At 38.7% G+C, this 24,321-nt stretch overlaps 1 long non-coding RNA gene across 1 annotated transcript; it reads left to right on the top strand.

Annotated features, from left to right (window-relative positions):
* Nucleotides 1–1,456: 1,456 nt before the first annotated feature.
* LOC140506952 (uncharacterized) lies at nucleotides 1,457–23,779 on the top strand. The gene is made up of 4 exons (XR_011968168.1): nucleotides 1,457–1,756; nucleotides 9,029–9,101; nucleotides 17,710–17,801; nucleotides 23,066–23,779. It is a non-coding gene; the product is annotated as an uncharacterized lncRNA (long non-coding RNA).
* The last annotated feature ends 542 nt before the right edge of the window (nucleotides 23,780–24,321 follow it).

Genomic DNA, 24,321 nt, shown 5'->3' with positions numbered 1-24,321 from the left:
TAGACTCTAAAACTCTTCCCTGGCTTCTCATTGGTGGGGATTCACTATACCTAATCACTGTACCTCTAGTTGAGGCCATTATGTTACTCTATAACCTCCTTCATGCCACTCTTTTTACCCCCATTTTCCACCCCTACTTCTGGTAAGGGTAATGAAATAATGCTACCATTCCTGGAAAGGATGTGTCAATCACCCCATGACTTCACTCACCATTCTTTTGACTTCCATTACCAAAATATCCTTCCCTGACTCCTACTCCCATATTTATGTTGGTTTGCCCTATTAGAATGTTAACTCCTTGGGGGAAAAGACGGTCTTGCTTGTATCATATCTATATATATCATATCTATATATGATAGATATATCATATCTATATCATAGCACAATGCCTGGGTTTCTACTAAGCATTTTAATAAATGGATTATTTATTCATGGGATGGATCCCACAGGAGCTCCGATTGGGGGGGGGGGTGTTCCCTTGATTATTCTCACTTCAATTAACTTTAACATAGTAAAGACAAAATCACCCTGTTTGTTGGTGTTCCTTTCTGAACGTCAGAGCAGATCGTTAATGAATGTTTGTTGAAGAAGTAATCTCATGACTGAAAACTTAGAAACCTAAAGAGGATGGACATGAGATAGGTAACATTTCATGATCTCAGGAGGGATATGCTAGTGGACAAATGATATACAGCATGATAAAGAATATTGAAAGGCCGAATATTCCTTTCATCAGTCATACATTATTAATATATTGCAATATATATTAATGCAATATACATTTTAAGAATCTGTTCATGCAACTATTTTTTAACAGTTATTGTGCCCAACAGACAATCTTACACACCTCTTAGTCTCAAACCAAGTATTATGTGAGTCAAAGAGTCAGAAAACCGTATGCTTTTATAACCTTCTCCTTTTCTGTTTCTTGGTCTGATGGTGACCTGTGCAATTTGCTGATTCACTATGGGCACTGGCTGCTCTAATGTGGCTCCAGGTGGTTGGTTTTTCCTGAGAACTAATAGAACAGTCTTGGGCTAATGAGAGAAGAAAAACAGAAAGAGGCTTAGGTATTGAATCCAATCACCTCTCAATTATCCATCAGTGGCTTATTGGCAGACACATCTTTAATCTCTTTAATACCTGCCACTCCGCTCACAGTAGATGGCCAGCCGCACTTTCAGGAGCTATGTATTCTGAGAATGTAGGTGGATGTTAATAATAGCCTAAAGAAGACAATATTAGGAAGCTAAATCTGCCTTATTTTGTTTATTTTAAAAGAGTGGACAGATTATGCTGTCCTAAAAGATGATGCTGCAGACAGACAATAATACTAAAAATTCATATCTGCAGAGCAGCTTATGGCCACAAAGTGTCTATATACATTATTTCATTTGATCCTTGGTAAGGTAAGTGTTTTAGGTATTATTATCATATTATACAGAAGAAGAAACTGAGGCCTAGGATGGACTTTAAATGTGAACTTAAGTTACACTTGAGTGTAACTATGATCTCATTGATGTCCAGTCATTGCTGCTCATCCTGTTCAATGACTTTGTTTATATTCTCCCCTAAGTTCAACACAGGAAGTCTATTCAACATGATAAGACCTCTTCTTGCTTTCTCTTGATAGCACAGGGATACCAGTGGAGCACATGGGCCATCCATCAGTTATTCCCAGGTGTCTCCACAAGACCAGCCCATCTCTTTTTTCCATGAATATTATTTCTTTGGCGATAACCTTTATTCCATCATGGTAGGTATATTTTGTCGGCTGTTGCTTTTGTTCAATCATTTAAGTCATGTCTGATTCTTTGTGACTCCTCTTCTACCACCACCACCACCTTCTTTGGAGTTTTCTTGGCAGAGATACTGGAGTGGTTTGCCATTTCCTTCTCCAGTTCATTTTGTAGATGAGGAAACTGAGGCAAACAGGGTTAAGTGACTTGCCCAGGGTCACACAGCTAGTAAGTGTCTGAGCCCAGATTTGAACTCACAAAGATAGATCTTCCTGACTCCAGGCCCAGTCCTCTATCTACTGTACCACCTAGTTGCTCCAGAAAACTCACTAGGGGCTATAAAATGCCCTGGCAAATGTTGGGATCCCATGAATGAATGAATGAATGAATGAATGAATGAATGAATGAATGAATGAATGACAAAGTATTTGTTAAGGGTTTAATATGTACCAGGCCCTGTGCTAAGCACTAAGGGTGTAATTACAAGCAGTCAAGACAGTCGCTCTTCTCAAGAAACTTATATTTTAATAGGGCAAGACAACATAAGCAAGTAAGTGATCTCCAGGAAGGAGTGTTTTGAACAGTGAGTTCACAGAGAATAATAACTAGTAAATGATTCTTTATACTTCTTAAATTAAAAAAAATTTAATGAACAAATATTTATTTTCTCTCTCCTACTTCTAATGGGGAAAATAGAAAAATAAAAAGCTCATAACAAATATGCAGATTCAAGCAGAACACATTCTTACATTGACCATACCCAAAAAGGTGACGTGCCCTTTCTAGGAATCGTAGTACTAATTTGAGTACTTGTCTCAGAGTTAGAGTTGGGAAGGAGTGAGGAGGGGGAAATGTGCTAGTTAAGCAGGGTGCCATAAAGGGGGCTGGGAAGGGGTGATGTGGACCTGAATTGGGCTATGTAGGGTGAAGGAGGCACCACCTCTGATCTCTAAGCATTTTTATTTGACTGTCCCTCTGGACTGGAACTCCCTCTCTCCTCATCTTTGCTTCCTAGACTACCTGTCTTCTTAATCTCAGCTTTAGCTCTACCTAATTTAGTCCTACCTTCTCTAAGAAACCTTTCCCTGTCCTTGCCCAGGGTCAGAGTAAGGGTTGGAAGCTAGATTTGAATTTAGGAAAATAAGCCTTTCTGACTCCAAGTCTGGCATTCTGTCCACTGTGCCAACTAATTGTTTCTTAAAGAACTTTTTAAGAACTAATTAAGGAATTAATCTAAGTCTGAATGTATGTACATGTGCATGAGTCTGTGTTTATTCAGAGACTTCGTAAAGCTCTAACAATAACAACTGCCGTTGAACCCAATGGAATAGGATTACTGACACTTCTCTTTTCACTGATAAAAATAATAGCTAGCATTTTTGTTTGTTGTTGTTCAGATGTCTTAGTCATGTCTGTCTCTTTGTGACCCCATTTGGTATTTTCTTTGCAAAGATACTGGAGAGATTAGTCATTTCCTTCTCCAGCTCATTTTACAGATGAGGAAACTGAGGCAAAAAGGATTAAGTGACTTGCCAAGGGTCACATAGCTAGGAAGTGTCTGACATTGAATTTGAATGCAGGTCTTCCTGACTTCAGGTCTAGAGCTCTATCTACTGTGCCACCTAGATGCCTATACATATATATATACATATGAGTATATGTATATATGTGTGCATATATGTGTGTATGTATATATATATATGTATAGCTGTGTATATATTTGTACCCTGTTGTTTTCATGTCTTCTCCAGCATATTATGAAATCCTTGTGAATAGACACTGGCTTTTACCTTTCATTTTATTCTCAGTACTTAGTACCGTGCCTGGAACATGGTAGTCATTTAATAAATGCTTGTTAACTGGATGCTGACAGATCAGAGTCCAGGGGCACAGGGGTGGGACTTTGAAAATAAAGGCTATGAAGCAGATCTAGATAAAATGAGTCAAAGTTTCACTTTCAAAAGTGGTTGAACCAGTAGTTTGGAATACCCATTCAAGGAGTGCCGTGTGCATGTGTCCGAGGGGCTTTGATATTTCCATCATATTGGAGTGGAGGAACTGGGAGAAGTCCATTTAAAAAAGATAATGTATCTGTTGTTGGGAGCACCATGCTATGAGGCACTAGTTACAGAGACCAAATGAAAGTCGATACCATCTGTTGTCAGCTCAGAGAGATGTTTGGTAGGTAACTTCGAAAATATTTTCTTTGTGATGGAAAGAGAGGGCCCATCTGTTTTTTTGGATTTCTGGAGGAGGCCTCGCTCTCTCTGATCTTCCTTTCTCATTGTGCAGCACCCAAAATAATGCCCGTAGCTCTATTTATGAGGCTGCAAGTAGGATCATTCTTGCTGCAAAGCATGCTTTTACATCTGTTTAATTTTAACTTGAGCTCCATCCTGAAAAGCAATCACATATACTGATGATCTAGACAGAAGGCTTCCAGAGTCTTAACACCTTGTTAATTGGCTACTTAAAATCTCATGGAAGAGCAGGAGGCATCTTTGCATTTTTCTGCCTTTCTATTTCAGGAGATATTTTCTTTCTTTCCTTTTTTTTTAATCCCACTGTCCTAATTGGAAAATTTTTTGTTCTTTCCATTTTGTTGCAGTCTGTTTTCTTCAAGCAACTGTCCCAACAACTTGGCACTTGGCCATGTCTGGGATCCGGAAAACGTCAGACTTGGTTAGAAGAAAACACATAGTTCTTTAGCAGCTTGGGAGTTTACCAGCAGAGCTCATCTCATTGGGCCTGTCCACCTCTCCCATTTACTAAGATCATAGGGTCATTGCTGGAGAGTGGGAAGGGATCTTAGAGACCCTGTAGTCCGACTCCCTCTTTACAGAAGAGGAAATTGAAATCTATTGAAGTTACATGATTTGCTCATGAAAGTCAGAGGCTTTCTCCTTGAACCTTTATATAGTAGGGGAAAGATGTCTTGTTCTGGACTCATTTCTTCCTCCAACTCCTCTCAAAATTGACTTGCTCTACCCTGTTGCTTATCTTGGCTACATCTATAACTGGGTATGAAGGCACACCCAGGAAATTATTACACAGTAGAAAATTTTAGACTTCCAGTTGAAAGACTTAAACTTAATTTAATTCAATTTTACAATCATTTTATTAAGGATACAAACATAGATATGACCCAGACCCTGCTTTCATGGACCTCACAGCCTAACAGAAAGGAAAAATATTTAAGCAAGGAGCCAAGCCACAGGGAAGAGTATGATCAATTATTGAAAAGGAAAGATCTTGTTAAAGGGTCAGGAGAAATTCAAGGTGGGAGAGAGACTCCTTGTAGCTCAGAGGGGCCCATGGAGAGCTTCATGAAGGAGGTGAAAGTTAGAGTTGGGAAGTGGCTCCATTGAAGGAATGGAAACTAGTATTAGAAAAGGAACAAGACAGTAGAGCCCATAATGAGAACTGGGGAATGAGAACAGTCCAGTAGGTCTAGGATGTAGAGGACATAAAGATAGTAGGATAAAATAAGGCTTTAAAGGTAGGTGGATGCCAGATCATGAAGGCTCTTGAATGTTGGGATGCAGTTACAGTTGTTTGATGGGCAATAGAGTCATTGCAAGTTTTTGAGTAGAAGGGTGATGTGGTCAGAAAAGTGCATTAAGAATATTAATTGGACAGCTAAATGAAGAACAGAAGAATGGAGCTGGAAGACCAGTGAAGAGGCTCTTACAATGGTACAATAGTCACACGAATGTAAATGAAGCCCTAACCTAGGGTTGTTTGCAATAAGAATGGAAGAAGACATATCCTCATAGTTTTGAGATTTATATAGTAGGTGTTTAATAAATGCAGATTGTTTGATTGATTTCCTTGAGGTCAAATCCAGCCTCAGACAATTCCTAGCTGTGTGACCCTGAGTAAGTCACTTAACCTCTGTTTGCCTCTGTTTCCTACCTGTAAAATGGGAATAATGAAAGCAACTACCTCCCGGGGCTGTTGTGAGGATCATCCTATGCAGGCATCTTAGTCCTGATTTTTCCATATAATTCCAAAATTCTATGGGTTATTTTTCACTCATGTCTGCTTTCCTGTCCCACTGGAAAAAAAAGAAAACAGGAACCCCACCCCCAAAATGAATTTGGTTCTTCCTTACTTCAAGTCCCATACTCTATCCATTATGCCACTAGTGGCTGTCTTCAGGTTGTCTTCAACCTGGCTGTATCACTCCCAGCTGGACTTTTTTCAGACCAGGGTCTCATGGAAAGCAGAAGGAAGCTCTAAGATCTTATCCAAGTTCATGCTCTCTATGTACTAGAGATACCAAACCACCATCCTACTGCCAGCCTGCCCACTCCTCTCTTCTCTACACCCTCCCAATCCCTCAGCTATAGTCTAAGGTAGGAACCCTTGAGGAGATGCGTTGTAACCTGGCAATATCCTCTGGCCCTGCCTCCTTAGCACCTACAGCTATGGATGACCTAGGAAAGAAAGTTCTTGACAATGAAGTCCTTGGCATTGTTTAATGATTCAACATCAAAAACCAATGTGTTTGACCCAACAGTACCACTATTTGGTCTGTTTCAGAAGGTGATCAGGGAAAGAGGAAAAGGACCTATACGTTCTAAAATATTTATAGCAGTTTTCTTTGTGGTGGCAAAGAATTGGAAATTGAGGGGGTGCCCATCATTTGGAGAATGACTGAATAAGTTGTATGTGATTGTGATGGAATATTACTGTACTATACTTACTGCTGTAAGAAATGATGAACAGGTTGATTTTAGGAAAGACTTACATGAAATTATGAAGAGTGAAATGGGCAGAATGAATTGTATATAGTAACAGCAATATTGTTCAAAGAGTAAATGTGAATGATTAAGCTATTCTGAGTTATATGAATATTCAAATCAACTACAAAGGACCTATGAAGAAAGATGTTATTTACCTCTGAAAGAACTGATATATGGAACTATGCATCGTGTAGTTTCATATTTTTATGTCTATATCTACATATATCTGTGTCAAATGTTGGCTTTCTCTAGTGCGGAGTTGGGAGGGATAGAGGGAAACAGCTTGAAACTCAAATGTAACAAAAGGAAATTGAAAATAAGAGAAACCGATGTGATTTATATCAGTGGAAAGAAGATATTGCCATCTGCTTGGCTACTACAAAGCACCCTAAGGACTTTCCATCTAACTTGTGGCTGAAACCTCCTGTATGTGTCACCTCCTTCCTTAGAGTATGAACTCCTTGAGAGCAAAGACTGTCTTACTTTTCTATTTTCAGCATTCACAATTTTTTTTCATTCATTCATTCATTCACTATGCTGTGACAGGAAATTACAGCAGACAGGGCCATTTCTAGGAGTTGGTATAAATCAGTGTACAGCCCTCTACTTTCTTCACCTTTCTCTGCCAGTTTTTTTAAACTGTTGAAAAAAGTTTTTCAAAAGCATCAAGGGGAACACTGATGGGAAATGTTTTATAAACCCATCAGGTAGCCTGAGGGGTATTCTCTTTCAGTCAAAGGGGACAAGCCTTTATAGTCCAGAAGTTCAATCAGATGGACATTCTCTTGCTCTTCCCTTAGGTAAAGGAGAGGCTAGCCTGAACTGCCTAATTAGCTATGACCAGTATTACCAAGGATTAAACCCAAATGGAAAGTCTCATTGGACACTACATCATCTTCTGAAGCAACTGTGAATGAAAGGGCTGGAAACAAACCTAGGCCTGAGGCAAGGAACTATATATTGGCAGTTGGAAGGGACCTTACAGGACCATCTTGTCTAACCCTGTCATTTTACAGTTGAGGAAATTGAGGCTCAGAGAAATTAAGTGACTTGCTCAAGGTCACAAGTCACTAAGTGGTAGAGTGGAGATTCAAACCCAGGTCCATGTACACCAGGGCTTGTTTCATTTGGCCACATTGATTATGGCAAATAGGCAATTACAGTGGAACAGATCAGCCTGTGGGTCAGCACCAAGGCCAGCAGCGGAGTAGGCAAACAGAGTCAGAGAGAAGTTAGGTATAGTGGAGACAAAGCACAAGTCTTTGACTGACTCCCAGTCTGCTTCTGAGGAAAGATATTCTTTTTTTTATTATACATTCATAGGCCCTGGGCCAATAAAACTTCACCTCTCAGAACCCCCTCCCTCATACCACCTTGATCTGTACCTCTATTGTATTCATACAATATTATGTATTGTAGCTAATGGATTGTTGTCTCATCTCTCTATTACACTGAAAACTACTGGATGACTTAGTCTATAGGGCACTGGGCCTGGAGTCAGGAAGACCTGAGTTCAAATTCTTCATCAAACATGCATTAGCTGTGTGACCCTAGGAAAATCATTTAACCTCTGTTTCCTCAATCTGTAAAACAGGGCTAATAATAGCACCTATCTCCCAGGGTTGTGGTGAGGATCAAATAATATTAAGGTGCTTAGCACAGTAAATATCATATGAATATTAGCTATTATTATTGAAAGGAAGGGGCTCTGTCTTTTTTCCCAGAGCCTTGTAGAGTACTTTGCCTTCAAGAGGCATTCGATATTTGTTGGATTCAAGTGAATTGAGGCAAGTGTGGCATGGCAGCTCCCTCCATTCTCCCACACACACACCTCCATGGTCCTTAACCCTTGACAACCTATAATTGTGGTCTCCTAGTTCTGACAAGGGGTTTGTAAATATAGTTTACTTGGATGTTTACAAGACTCAGACTTTTAAAATTTTATTTCTTGTATAGCATCACCTAGGGAGAATCACTTCCTTCTCCCCAGCAGGTATTATCCTTGAATTACATTCCAACTATTTGCCTCCTAGAACAGAGAAGGTGTCCTCCCCATCCCCCACTGCTCTGAGCTCAGTGCCTCATCCCAATCTGTCATATCCTCAGTATAGCTTTGATAGCAGGTGAGATGACCCTGCTTCAGATTAATCATTTGCAGTGGCAGACCTATTTTTCGCAGCAACTTGCAAGAAATGGCTATTTTCCAGCACCCCACCACCTGCCTCCTCTTTAGCTGTACCTGAACAGGATCCTGGTGTGAAGGGATGATTCAAATTCTCCTGCTTCACAGGTCTGAAGATACTTCAAAAAGCTGAATGTTCATTCAGGAGATGAGAGAATGGGGAAGGTATAAAACTATCATCTCCCTTTGGCTCCAGTGATTGAAACAGTCAGTTATCCAGACAAAAAGACTTAAACCATAGTGCTCTTCATAGCCACCACTGTCTATGATCTACTCACCCTCACATCACCTTATCTTTCCAGGAAAACAGATCCTCTTCTCCTCTCAATTCTAAGCTCCTCCTCATTTTTTTTTCTTAGGATCAGAACAGCCTAGATTTAAATCTGGAAGGGACCTTAGGGGACAATGAATCCAAACACCTTCATCTTACAGGTAAGGAAACTGAGGTATATAGACATTAAGTGACTTTTCCAGGGTCACACAGTAAGTATGGGGCAGAATTTGAACCCAGGTTCTGGGTTCTGACTGTTCCTCAAATCCTCTTAAAGTAAAGGTATATCTGGAGCACTTCATATTTGCCTGAGGACACACATAACGTTTCATATTTTGTCCTTTCAATAAAACCAGCATAGGTATAGGAGAAAGAGAGACAACTTGGTACAATGGATAAAGAATCAGCCTAGGTCTCAGAAAGGTCTCAATTCAAGTCTTGTCATAGCCATATACTGGTTATGTAACCCTGGGAAAGTCTCAATCTCTGAGTGGCCCAGGCAGCTATCTTAATATTTTGTTACAGATGAATTTTTCTTCTTCAGTGGTGGAAGGAGTTTATACATTGGGAATTTCTCTGTAGAGAGAAATAACAGGCCTGAACCCTCCCAAACCCCCAAACAAAGCAAACATGTAGTAGGAAAAAAAATGAGAGTCAAGAAACTTTGGCTTTCATTCTGGTTCTACTACTGATTAGTTGTGTGACTTTGGGAAAGTACATTCAGTTCTGCTATAACATGTGTTGGAAAAACGAGAATTTGTTCCAACATAATTGATATATTAGGGAACATTTTGAGCATAACATGAATTTCTGAATTTCAAGTTTACTTTGTGAATTTTAATTTTGCTTCTGTGAGATTTATTCTTCAAGAAACATCAAGAATGTAGAAAACGGAACCATTTTACAATAATTCACAAACTGCGACACTTCCGATGCCCACTTCCACAGTCAAATCCGTGCCATAATGTGAGTATTCTGGTACAGTAGGAGCTGAGAAGAGAGGAGAGCTGGAACTGCCCTTCCTCCCCAACCCTTCTCTCATGACCCATGGTTCTACAGGTCGGGAGCTGCAGCCTACCCAGACTTATTTAGTGACCACTATTTATTGTAGAACTTATGTATTTCTTAACCATTTAACATGTATAAAACTGTGCTACTGGTTTTTATTAGGAATTCTGTCATTTCGATTTTATGTGTCACTGAGGAAATCTATGAGGGCTGTGCCTCGAACTCCATTAGTGCATAATTTGGTGAAAGCTTATGTCCCATTTTAGTAGAACTTCCAGTACCTTGCTTATGCAGACCTTCCCTTGTAAAGTAGGGAAAGATAAAACTCAGCTCATTTACTTTATAGTATAAGGTTGGAGTCAAAACCACCCACCCCACTTTAGCCCTCCAACCTGAACTGAGTGAGAATCCATCTCAATAAATCATTTATAGACCTTTTAGACTAAGTGCTAAAAGACGCTCAAACTGGAATGATCTTGCACAAGAATATAAGAATTATATTCAGATAAGGGAAGGAAACTTGGCCACATACCTGGGATCATCTAGAAATAGTCAAATATCTGATTTTAGAAATGTGAGTGAATGTGATATTTTTACTGAATCCCCTTGAAAGGAAATTGTGAGGTTGGGATGTAGGGGAAAAGAGGAGGATATTGTGAGCTTTGAAAATTTTAGTCTCTAAACTTAAAAGGATTTGCTCTATAAAACTGGGACTCAGTCAAAAGTCTGCACCCAAGGATCTAGAAGGCCACATGTGACCTTGAGGTCTCAGGTTTCCCACCCCTGGTTTAGAGAATTTTAGACTCCCCATCTTCTTACCTGTATCCTAGCTGCATTCCTGGCTCAACTGGTGGCAGTGTCCATATCAAGAGCAAATGATACATGGACATAGATTCACTATGCTTAAGGACTGCCCCCATGAAAGAGAAAAAGACTTTTAGCAATCAGAGGCTGTGTGAGTTACCTCTTTAACATGTGTTATCTAAGCTTGAACCCAATTTTCCACATCCTCATGGGAAAGTGTCACAGACTTTTGAAGGCACATTCATGTACCAATTGTTCTTACTGTATTATTATTTTAAAAAGCAGTATTTATTAAAGTAGTAATCTTAGTATATGTAAGGAGGATTTTGTTATCCTTTTTAGAATTTAGCTTCTCAGGATCCATGGCCTTGGCAATGTCTAGTTTCCAGGTGTTAGATTATAACTCCCAGAATAGCCCCAAGGATCCTAGATAGTAATTCCTAGAATCATAGTGATAGGCAGTCCTACCGAGGATGTGCCATGAGATATGGGGGTGACAAAATTGATATTTACACCACTTGCACTGAAAGATGATAATGGTAAAGTTAACCTGTGAGGCCATTGTTGGCAATATGCCTTCTTTGTCTGTTGCCCTATAAAGAAAACGGGCATTGGTCAGTGAGTGGAGAATCTGTATGTGCCTCAAGCGGCCCTTACCAAAGCTTGAGGGGAAACCATAGGGAATACATAGGGGAACTCACAGGGGAATATGATCGTGTAATGCTGTGTGTGGGCCTCAACCAGCCCCCATTGAGGCAATTTAAGGGAGTGCATAAGTATATCAGCAAGGACCCTAGCATACACAGGACAGCCTGCTATACAAATTCTTAGATCTGCATTTCTAAAAGGAAAGCAACTTGTGAGGGGTCAACAATCACTTTAATCAAGCATATAGTCACACCGCTAATCAGTAGTAGAATCAGAATGAAAGCCAAAGTTTCTTGACTCTCATTTTTGCTTTGTTTTGTAGGAATTATCAACATCTTCCTTATGTACAGGTGCCCCATTCCTCTTGTTGATAGATCAAATTTGAATAGGTCTGACTGATGTTTAATGCCTAAAAAGCTTCTAATTTGTATAATATAATCCTGACGTTTGTTTAAGCCATCAGCTATTGAAATTCAAGTTTTCAAAAACACTGCATCTTCTTAAAGAATGTGATAACGGGGAACACAGGTAACAGTGAGGCTGAGCCTAATAAAGCGAGGATTCAGTAGATCTGCCATTAATTCAGCTTTGCTAGTTCTGCAAGTGCTCTAGGTTTCTATGTTAGTTATAGAAATGGCTGGGAGTTTCTGAAAAGTGGTGCATTCATGACCCAAATATAACTGACTCTGAGTTAACTTCTCTGAGAATGTAGTGTGTATAGGGCCATAGCAGAGAAGAATGAAATGTGGCCTGTGAGAGAATTGGTCCTTTAGTGGTACTGAATGTCTCAGGCTCCACAATGAACTGTTTCCAGGAATCTGGATGTATCAAGATAGCAGCTGAACTGATTCAGATCAATAAATTCCTCTATCTCTAGAGTTCAATCCTCTATCGCTAGAGTTCCCTGAAAAACACTGGAGCACATCAGTACTGCAACAATGGGAGCTATCAGGATGGGAAATCAGATATACCACAAAGGTGAAAGAGCTTCAATAGGTCTGTCATAGAGGCACGAATCGCCAACTATAGGATTTATATACACTCTTCACTAGCCTTTCATGTGTCTTAAGAATTCCTTCTCCTTCTCAAATGGGCATTTCAACAACTTTGCAAATATTTGACTTTGTTGCAAGTGTCAGTCTCATTCAGCAAGCTAGGTAGGGGTCCTGGAAATAAATGAAGATACTCTTCAGATAGGACCACTCTTTGGTTCAGCAGGTATTAAAATACTGACTTCACCAAACTTTGAAAAGGGCCCACTATGCAAACCAAATGGTACAACCTGGCAATCACTGAGGTCATGCCAGTGTAGTACACTGCCCAGCCAGGGCATCTCTTTGATGCTCTGTGTGGTGTTATGATGTGTGTGGGAAGGAGCCAATATCCCAACATGTCTCTTGACTCCTAGATCCTGTGCCACACAGATTTATAGGGATGGGTGAGACAGTTCTAAACAGTGTTGCAGGGCTAAGCCCAACTAGGTAGGGTGCTACACCAGGTAAGGAAGGACATCTGTTCATTGACCCTTCATATCCAGGCCAGGTAGCATGTCCTCAAAAGTCTAATTTGGTGAAATTTACTGTCCCTCCCAAATTATCCATCGGGTATTCAATGGCAATAACATTCATGGTGAAGTAATTCTCTGCTCTTGTTTTTTAAACAAACAGAAACTGTGGGACACTAGCAGGGGAAGTAGAGCATTATATGAATTCCATATTGGTATTCTTTTCTAAGAATGCCCTCATAGGGCAGATCAACAAGTAGATTCAGTCTCCTAAGACTAGGGGTTCCAGAGGTAGGTTGGTGCTACAATAACATAGTCAATTTGAGGGAAACTGCTTTGCCTTGGCCTCATTTTACACATCACGTTAGTCCAGTTATTGGTAGAAACTCTAGCTTAGAGTTGAGTTAAATAAATAATAAATAAATTGGTTAAATATGGTATATGTCTCTTCTAGGCAGTTCATCTAGCAGTCATCAGAAAGGAATGAGATCCTCCTAAAAGTCCCCCAAATTGATTGGATTATGCAATGCAATCCCTAGTGTTCCTAAAAAGCAGGGAAGTGAACATCTCACATTGAATCCCTACTTTGACCTATAGGGACTTGATCTCCTGGGCTACTGTTCCATGTTGAAATGACCATCTGTAAGTTATTTGGATTACCACCAAGGCAAAACCATATTTCTGGGATAATAACTCTCCTGGAGTCAGAATTGGAACTACAAAATTTGTGTAGATCTCCTAAGACCACCATACCTGGGGACCAAATATTATGAGTATTTGAAGGGTTGGGATTAGGCAAGTGATGAGATGGGTTATAAGGATTATTCATTGGACTTGGGATATGTGGAAAGATAGAGAGCTCTGTTGTGTGGTGGCAGTTAAACAGGTTAGCCAATCTTTCGATGGCTTCCCGTCTGAATTGAACTCTGTGCCTAGGCAACAGAAATGGACCAGACCTGGTGTACCCTGACCTGTACTGGCTCCCTCCTTCCCTACTTTCTACAAGTTTCCAATGAGTAGAAGAATTTGGGTGGGGCTATCATAAACTTAGTCACAATTGAAGGTAGAAGTAATGGTGCATACATTAGTAGAGGAGTATTAGAGGTTGGTAGTCATGTCAACCTGACCCATTGTGGTGTATACATTACTAGATGAGTGAAGGCCCACTGTGTATGCTCATGACCAAACTTGTCAAAAATTAGCCCATCATAGCAAAGAATATTCTCTGCCAAAATCTGACTTAAGGTCTAGAATATGGGTTCTTAAACTGGAATCCATAATTTAAAAAATATTTTGATAACACTATTTCGATATGATTGATTTCCTTTATAATCTTATGTCTTCTATCCTTTATGGAATTATAACCATTATTCTAAGTAGGGGTCCATAGACTTCACCAGAATGCCAAAGGAATCCATGATATGGGGAGGGGGGGAAGGTTAAGAATCCCTGGTCTAGAAAAATAAGATATTTTCCTATGGTCCTTTTTCCCAATTAGGGATAATAAACTCATTGGGTGATTACTTTAGAATTAAGGGGGATATTGAAAATCATTCCTAATGGAACCCTCTTAGTGCCTGGAAAATAGAATATGGCAAATAAACATTTGCTTGCTTGCTTGTTTGGTTAAAGGGGACTATTTGCCTCCGAAAGGTGACCCAGCAAGCATTTGGCCTTTCTAGGATGGACACAGTGAAATCTGGGAATTTGTGGTGATGAAATGAGATTCATGAACAAATTGCACCCAGGTTCATAAATAGGTTGCGCCACACTAGAAAACTTGAAAGATCCGTGATCTACCTGGCATAAGAGTCAGGGGCCTGTAGAAGCAGCCTTTGTTTAAAAGCCTTTGTGGTTCTTATCTCTAGAAAGTGGGACATAAGGACTTTAAAAAATTATGCCAGTAAGACAGTAAGTCTGAAAATTTAGAAGGCAGAGGTGTTTCTTTTCTACCCATCAAAAGGTTAATACTTTGTAACAGGGCATGAGCAATGATGCTTTACCTGGTACTGTCTATGTGTGAATCAGAGATGAAGGACTTGGGTCCTCTGGTGATGACAAAGCATTCCAATGAACAGGGAAAGCCAATGATTTAGTGCAACTTTAAGAATGACTCTGCTCCTGTCTTTTTCAGTTTTCTGGGTAGCAAGAACTCCAATGAGGGGTGGAAGGAGATGCTGCCCTTTCCTCCCATCAGAAATTTTAAACTATGAGCTCATGGTAGCCAAAACACATGTCCTGCCTAGGCAAGTAGGAGCCTGAGTTTTGGTCTGTCTCATCTATATTTGTTCTTTCATGAATATAGCTGATTGTATAACAGTTCCAACACTGGCATGTCAAGTCTTGAATACAACCCTGTGAGTTGGAGAAATTAGGAGATCTGAGGGCTTCTACCAGAGATTACTGGTGGCAGAGAGGATATATATCATCTACAAAGGAAGGAGCTCAAACCTTGATCCAACTTGTCAGGATGTGGTGCTGTAGGGAACTATTTGGACAGTGCAAAATCTAGGTGAAATGTTTGTACGCACACACACACACACACACACACACACATGAACATATATTTGTATGTAAATGTGTATATATTTATGTTTTTATATTTTAAATATCAACTTCCTAGTAGAGTAGTTATAATTCATTGTGTCCTGTTTTAAATCTTTCTAGTAACACACAAATGTGGGGGTATTTTGTGATAAGTATTTCTTTTGTGTGTAGGAAAAATTTTGTCCTATACCAGATTTACATTGTACATCGAGGACCTTTCTCTTTCTCCCTTTGGAAAGACTCTAAATCTAAACAAAGCTCAAGTTTTAAATAAATTTTTCCCTTGGGGCAGCAGGATGAAAGTGTATTGAGTCAAAGAGGCTGAAGAAAAGAATCTGACCCTTTTAGAAGGTCAGACTGTTTGAGGATTGAGCCTACTCCATGCCCACTTGAGTTCAGAGCAAAAGGATTTGTAAAGTGCTTAGCACAGCCCCTGTCAAGTGCTATACAAAGGAACAGGAGGAAGCTAGGTGGTGCAGTAGAGAGAATGCCAGACCTGGAGTCAGGAAGACCTAAGCTCAAATTTGGCCCCAGACACTTCCTAGCTATATGACCCTGGGCAAGTCACTTAAGTCTTTTCACATCAGTTTTCTCATTTGTAAAATGAGCTGGAGAAGGAAAAGGCAAACCACTACAATATCCTTTTTCAGGAAAACCCCAAATGGGGTCCCAAAGAATCAGACATAACTGAAACATCTGAACTACAAATGTAAATGGTAGCTATAATTTTTATTAGTGAAAAGAGAGATCACAGTGTCCTATTCCATTGGATTCAACAGCAATTGTTATTGTTAGAGCTTTATAAAGTCACTGAATAAACACAGATACAAACACAAATTAATTAAGGCTATAGAAACAAGAAAAACTATATTTTTCTGTTTTTTGGTTTTTTTATACTTTTTTTAAGAATGAGAATGAGAAATAAATAGTCCCACCATACTCTGGGCTGTTAAGACCACATCTAGAATAACACGCTAATTCTGGAGAGGTATATTCTAGGAAGGATATTGACAAATTGGAGTACGTCCAAAGGAGGGGGACCTGGACACTTATTAGGTTAAAAACAATGCCATGTATGAATCACTTGAAGGAACTCAGGATGTTTAGCCTGGAAAAGGAATCATATGATCATAGATGTAGAATAAGAAGGGACCTTATTGTTGTGTTAGTTGTGTTTCAGTCATTTCCAACTCTTTTTGACCCTATTTGGGGTTTTCTTGGCAAAGATACTAGAACAGTTTGCTATTTTCTTCTCCAGGTCATTTTACAGATGAGGAAACTGAGGCAAACAGGGTGAAGTGACTTGTCCAGAGTCACATTGCTAGTAAGTGTCTGAGACAGGATTTGAACTCAGGAAGATGAGACTTCCTGACTCTTGGCCCAGCACTTTGTCCACTGTGCCACCTAGCTGAATGTACCTTAGAGGTTAAAAAACCCAACTTCATTTTATTGATAAAGAGACTGAGATTGACAGAGGTTAAAAAACTTGCTCAGGATCATACAGCTAGTAGGTATCTAAGGCAGAGTTCAAACTTGTATCTTACTGATACTTAATCTGCAACACAAGATGGTGGCGGGTAGTGATGTGTGTGTATGGGGTTGGAAATTGTTTCCATGTTTTTCTTCAAGTATTTGAACGGCTTTCAAATGCAAGAAGAATTAGATTTGCTTTATTTAGCCTTAGAAGCAGAATTAGGGCCAATTGGTCCGTCTTGACATTATATCGTATTTGCATTTACTTATCATCTGTGTACATGTATCTTTTGTAGAATATAAGCTCCTTTAGAGAAGAGACTGTTATCATTTTTGTCTCTGTAGATTCAAAGGGTAGTGTAGTGGCTTACACACAATAGTTTAATTTCCTAATAAATGTTGAATTGAACCGAACTGCATTTTAGAGAGAGAAATTGAGGCTTGATGCATGCAAGAAAGCTGCATAACAGTTCAAACAATCCAAAAATCTAATGGTCTGCCTCAGGGTGTAGTAAATGCTCTCTCACTGGAAGTCTTCAAGCATAGGTATGTGTTTGTGTACATAATTGTTTCAAATTAAAAAATGGATATACATTGATAAAACATTATTTTAATGTTTTTTTCAATATATTTATTTTATCTTTAACATAACATGGGATATATGTATATGTGATATATACATATATTATATATGATACATTAAATATATTTCCAAAAATTTTACTGTATACATAAAAGTTGAAAGCATGAGCGTTCCTGAATATTTTTTTGTTCATTTCTAACAGAAAAAATACTCCAAATCCCTACTATAGAAAATGGAAAGTGTCACATCTCATCATATTTTTTGAGTAACATCTTCATCATATGGGATTTAATGGTATTCTAAATATTTTTATTGGCATATTGTAGTTTTGCAAATTTTAGCATAAGTGAGTATATAATTTCTTTGTATTTGCCTTAAGGGTTAAGTGATATAAAATTTAAATCCAGATGCAGCCCATAAGCCTAGTTTCCCCATCCCTGGCTTAGGTCTTACAATACTCATAGAAAGTGGATGTCATAATGCCTGTTTTTATTAGATTAGTGAATTTAACAGCACAGAGGTTGTGAGACTTACTCAAGACTACATAGGAAGTCCTTGACCAAGCAGAAGATAGAATCTGGGGTCATGGATACCTGAATGAGCTTCTAAGAGTTTCTCAACCCTTCTCATTTATTTAAGCAACAAATACACACACACACACACACACACACACACATGAATCTGTCTCTTTCTCTCTCTCCCTTCCTTCCTTCTTTCCTTTCTTTCTTTTGTTCTTTCTTTCTTTCTTTTACTTTTTTTCTATCTATCTATTTCTATCAATATCTTAGATTTAGGTCTCCTCCTTAATCTTTAAAATATTTAAACGCATGATAAACTACCATAGTAAGACATTCAATATCATAAAAGCATAGAATCTTAAGGGAAAAAAGGATCCTTAGATAGTATTTAGTTCAGTTCTTATCCTTTTTTGTGTATCATGAACCCCTTTGGCAGTCTGGGGCAACCTATGGGTCCTTCTCAGTTTAATAAATTTTAAGTGCAGAAAACAAAATACATGAGATTACACAGAGAAATAATTATATTAAAATAGTCATTAACATATTTTTAAAAGTTTGGGGAATCCAGGTTAAGAATCCTTCATCTAGTCCAACTCCTTACCCAATATATGAATCCTCTCTATTTTATATGTATACATATATGTATACATACATAAATACACACATGTATACATACATGTATACACATATAATGAATACATACATACATGTATATGAATCATTCCCTGCTTAAATATCTTCAGTGATGAGGAACTCATTATTTGAAAGGAAGTTTCTTGCATTATTAGACATTCATTTGTAATTGTTGCTAAGCTTCATTTTATATCTGAAATCTGACTCCCTGAAATTTCTACCCAGTGAAACTTGGTTTGATCATCAATATTTCTTCTAGTCAAAGTATATACATACATACATACATAGAGATACATATACATGCACGTGTATAAATACATACATGTATGCACATATGCATATATTTTTACATGTGTATGTATATATATATGCATACACACATCACAAAGAAAATGAGACCAAATGTTAATTGCTCCATTCATGTTTTTGGCAAAGAGATGAGATGAAGACACAGATCAACCCACATACAATTTCTACATATGTTGGATAAAATAGTGCTAAAGTTATTTATGTATTTTATGTAAATCCTTTACTCAGTATATGCGTCTCTAACTTATTTGTCAATCTTGTCACTCTCTAGAGTAACAACTCTAGGTTGAAAACTCTAAACTATACAGCATACAACCTGCCAGTCCTTTGGATTTGGGGTCTACATCTCTCATTTCATTCATATAAGAACTCCCAGGTGAGGAAATATATAACAATAATAATGTACCAATTATATCTTATACCAGTGCAGAAAGGTGTCTGCTCTGCCATAGTTAGAGGCAACTGAGGGTTGCTTAGTCCAGAGGTGTCAGAGACAAGATTTGAACATAGGTCTTTTTGACTCTTAGGTTAACTCTCTTATTGACCATGCCATCCTATCTTTTTCCCTGATCCCCTTCCACTCTACCCACCCCTTTCGGCATTTATTTAATTTTACAATTTTTAGCATTCATTTTTATGAAATTTTGATTTCCAATTTTTTCTCCCTCACTTCCTCCCTTCTCCCTTTCAAATATGGTAGGCAATTTGATGTAGGCTATCCATGTGCTACTATGTAAAACATATATCCATATTAGTCACAGTTGTGAAAGAAAGAAGAGATCACAAGGGAAAAAGCATGAAAAAGAATAAAATAAGTAATTATGCTTTGATCTGCATTCAGAGTACATCAGTTCTCTATCTCTATCTGTATGTGGATAGCATTTTCCTTTGTGAGTCTTTTGTACTTGTCTTAGATCATCATGTTGCTGAGAAGAGCTGTCATGAATAGTTGCTCATCATATAATGTTGCTGATATTGTATACAATGTTTTCCTGGTTCTGCTCATTTCACTTTGCATCAGTTTGTACAAATCTTTCCAGGTTTTTCCGAAATCTGCCTGTTTATCATTTCTTATTACACAATAGTATTCCATTATGTTCATATACCACAGTTTGTTCAGTTATTCCCCAATTAATAGGCATCCTCTCGGTTTTCACCCTTTGAGTATTTAATTAAAATTTTCTAATTCCCATTTTCCGTGACCTCTTGGGTGAATTTGCCACTGCTGATCACCATTTCCTTCAAGCCTTTGGTTCCCTTGACCTCCAAGAAACTATATTCTCTAAGTTCTCCTACAATCACATAAAGGCTTCTCCTTCAGTGTCTGCTCATCTTCTCTCATTCTCTAACTGTGGGTGGTCCTAAAGTCTCAGTCTTCTCAGGTGAAATCATGTACACTAAAAAAAAGTTTTTATGAAGAGATGTGACTTTAAAAGTTTCAAGAGACATAGTTCTGGATAACTAATCATTTTATTAATAATGCTAGTATTTTATTAATTAAAGGGTTAATGATACTCTCAAATGCCAAAAACCCTCATGGAACCCACTCAATGCTTATATGTCTTTGGAAAGGTGGGTGTTCCTGAGGATAGAAATTGACTGTAATTGGTTAACAATTAACAAGAAAATGAATATTATAATGAGATTTGGGCTCATTCTAATAAGGGTCTTAGGGGCACATGACTTGGATTACCCAAGTCCTGGTCAAAGAGACTTACCAATATACATATCAAAGAGAGAGTCCATTTCTTCCCCAAACCTGTCTGACCAAGCAAAATGAACAGACATTCACCAATTATCAGTTTAATTGTGTTTTTCCTAAGATTTCCTATAATGGTTGATTTCTGGATAAGTAGAAAACCCTTTAATCTTAATTCAATAATTGGATATTAGTATGAGAGAGGAATAATCATTTCTCTCAGAGATATTCTCAGCAAAGATATAACAAGGACAGAAATACAAACATTTGCCCTTCACATGTTCTGCTTTTGGTCAATAGCACCATGGTTTTCATAGCCTCAGAGACTTCCCCACTTGGAGTTAGCATGGATTCTTTCTTCCTCTTTGAGAAACTATATCCCACCAGAAAACTGGAGGAGCTACTGCTTCCACACCATCCAAACCAGATTTTCAGACACCACATCTTGGAGCATCTCCAAACCCTACCATGAGAGCACACGTATTCCCTTTAGTCATCTTCTGGCCTGCCTCAATGAGCACAGCCCTCACCTTCTACCTCTAGCTCAGCAATTTTTCATCAGCTTCCTTCCTTCAATCCTTTGTTCCTTCCTTCCAATAATACAGTAGTACTCACTTGCTTATGACTTGCCAGGAAATAGTTCTCATTTATTCAAATCTCATTTCAGGCACTGGATGCCTTAATACATGATAACACACTGAGGAACAGAGACCACACACCTCCCTCCTGCCCCCCCTCCCATCAGATCTGGTAAAGGCAGCCTATGTCTGCCTATAATTGTAGGAGGGAAAATGCTTCCTTGACTACCTGGAAGAGAAGTGTGGGAAAAGGAAATCACTTCTCATAAATCAGCTTTGTAGGCAACTTCAGATACTTTAGAGACTACTAATTGTAAGTAGGGGGACTGCATTAGTAGAGCTAGAGATGGCCAGAATTTGCAGTGCAAACGTGCTATAGGACGAGGAAAGAGCCTTAATATAGGAAATAAAGTCATTAGCTGGTGAAAAGCCAGAGGAATTAGCGTGTATTTGTTATAGCCTTGGCCCCCATGGAAGGAAACTGAGTGTCAGTTGAAGGAACAAGTCCTGAGACTCAGAAAGTAATGGAGGGAAGGGGTGTGTAGAACCCCTTCAACACAGGGTCCTCTCACAAGTCAAGTTGACAAGCTTTCGTTAAGCTCTTACTATGTGCCTGGCACTGTGCTGAACGCTGGGGATTAAAAGAAAGGTAAAAACAGTCCTCTTGCCTTCAAGGGGCTTATAGTTTAATGAGAGAAACAACATTCAAACAGCTACGTACATAAAAGATACATATATACTCGTGTGTGTTTGTGTATATATATATATAAATATACATATACATATATGCGTATACAAATATATGCATCATATCTCTGCCTATCCATCTATTTATCTATCTTGTCGTTGCTGTCATTGTGTTCATCCTTCGTTGCTGAAGAAGACCATGCCATCAGAGAAATGATGACATGACTTGCACTTGACTTTGTTTTGAGTGAGGGAGGGCTATGCAGGTCACCAGCCTCACTTCTCCTCCGGAGCCATCTGGATCCAGTGACCAGATATTCATCAAGATGAATGGAGATGACCCAGGATGCAATGGGAGACTTTGGCCTCTTTAGGCCAAGGTCTAGTCAGGTACTGGCTTAGGGTGAAGTAAGGCCCATTCAGTGAATAGGCCCGTTTAAGAATTAGCCAGGGGATGATCCCTTTAATGAGGCAAAAAAAAAAAAATAATAATGACATCAAGCTGGGAGGAAACGACAGCAGTTACTATTGATAATCACTCAACCCAGGAGGGTCTAGAAGTGAGCTTTAGGTAGGGCCTAGTGTTGGCCAGTGTATAATATTATATCTATCTATCTATCTATTTGTCTGTCTGTCTGTCTCTCTCTCTGTACATACATACATACACATACATACACATACACACATGGGATAGGAGCTAGTCTCCAAGTGAAGCACTAACATTGAGGAGGACCAGAAAAGGCCTCCTGGAGAAGGTGAGATTTAAACTGAGCCAACAAAGGGAGATAAGGAGGGAGAGCATTCCAGGCATAGGGGATAGCCAGTAGAAAGCTAAGAAGTGCCTTCTGTAGATACAAAATGAAATGAGAACACGATAGAGCACTACTTCCCAAGGTTCTCAACTCAGACAAATGAAAGCTGCTGAAGTAGTTTGTTTGGAAATGTTTCCCAGCATTTCAGAGTAGCAATGATAATGCATGTTACTTATTTTCTGTCAGAAAGTTGATGGACTCAGGATACAGAATGGGAAATAATATCTTTGGACAATACCAATGCTAGAATTTGTTTCACTTGACTATGCTTATGTACTATATCTACTCTAATACTACTATGTAATTTTTTTTCAACTCTGAGGTACCACATCACACCTATCAGATTGGCTAATATGACAAAAAAGGAAAATGACAAATGTTGGAGAAGATGTAGGAAAATTGGAACCCTAGTGCATTGTTGGTGGAGTTGTAAACTGATGCAACCATTCTGAAGAGCAATTTGGAACTACACCCAAAGGACTATAAAACTGTGCATGCCCTTTAATGCAGCAATCTTATTGCTAAGCCTATATTCCAAAGAGATTATTAAAAATGTACATGTACAACGATATTTATAGCACTACTTTTTATGGTGGCCAAGAATTGAAAATTGAAGCGATGCCCATCAACTGGGGAATGACTGAACAAGTTGGGTATATGAATGTAATCAAATATTACTGTTCCATGAGAAATGATGAGCAGGCAAATTTTAGGAAAGATTTCCATGAACTGATACTGTGTGAGGGGAGCAGAACCAGGAGAACATTGTACACAATAACAGCAACATTGTGGGATGACCAATTGATAGACTTAACTTCTCAGCAATGCAGTGATCTAAGACAATTTCAAAAGAGTTATGATAGAAAATGCTATCCACATCCACAGTCTGAATGCAAATCTAAGCATACTATTTTCTCTCTTTTTTCTTTCTCGTGGTTTTTCCCTTTTGTTCTGATTCTTCTTTCACAACATGACGAATGCAAAAATATGTTTAATATAATCGTACAAGTACAGCCTATATCAGATTGCATACCATCTTGGGAAAGGGGGAGGGAAGAAAGGGAGGGAGGAAAATTTAGAACTCAAAATCTTGTAAAAGTGAATGTTGAAAACTAAAAGTAAATACATAAAGGTTTTGTTTTTCTGTTCCCCCGGTGGGTGGTGGAGGAGGGGGAGGAAATCCTGAGAAGGAGAGACAACATATGTTTGCTGATGAAAAAAATTTCAATTTTATAATTAAATGAAGAAAGGCTTTCAGGAACTGACTTGTTTTCCTCTGACCGGGGACCCTAGGAAAAATGAGCAGAAGAGATACTGACTGCAGAGTGAAACCAGGAAATTTGAAGAAAAAGTGAAGCCTGAGCAACTCAAATGCCTCCTCCCAGTTCAAGCTGCTTGATAAATTTTCAACGTATCCAAGTCTTGGTAGTATGATACAAAGGGAAAATGAATCTGACTCCCTCTGCATTTTCCATAAAGGAGTAAAAAAAAAAAAAAAAAAAAAGATGAAACTGACCTCATTCTGAATCTCTTACTAAACTGCAGTAAGTGAATTTAATGCCCTCCAACACTGAATAC

Source organism: Notamacropus eugenii, chromosome 5 (assembly GCF_028372415.1).
Source record: "Notamacropus eugenii isolate mMacEug1 chromosome 5, mMacEug1.pri_v2, whole genome shotgun sequence".
Lineage (NCBI taxonomy): Eukaryota > Metazoa > Chordata > Mammalia > Diprotodontia > Macropodidae > Notamacropus > Notamacropus eugenii.
This window is presented reverse-complemented; position numbering and strand designations above follow the sequence as displayed.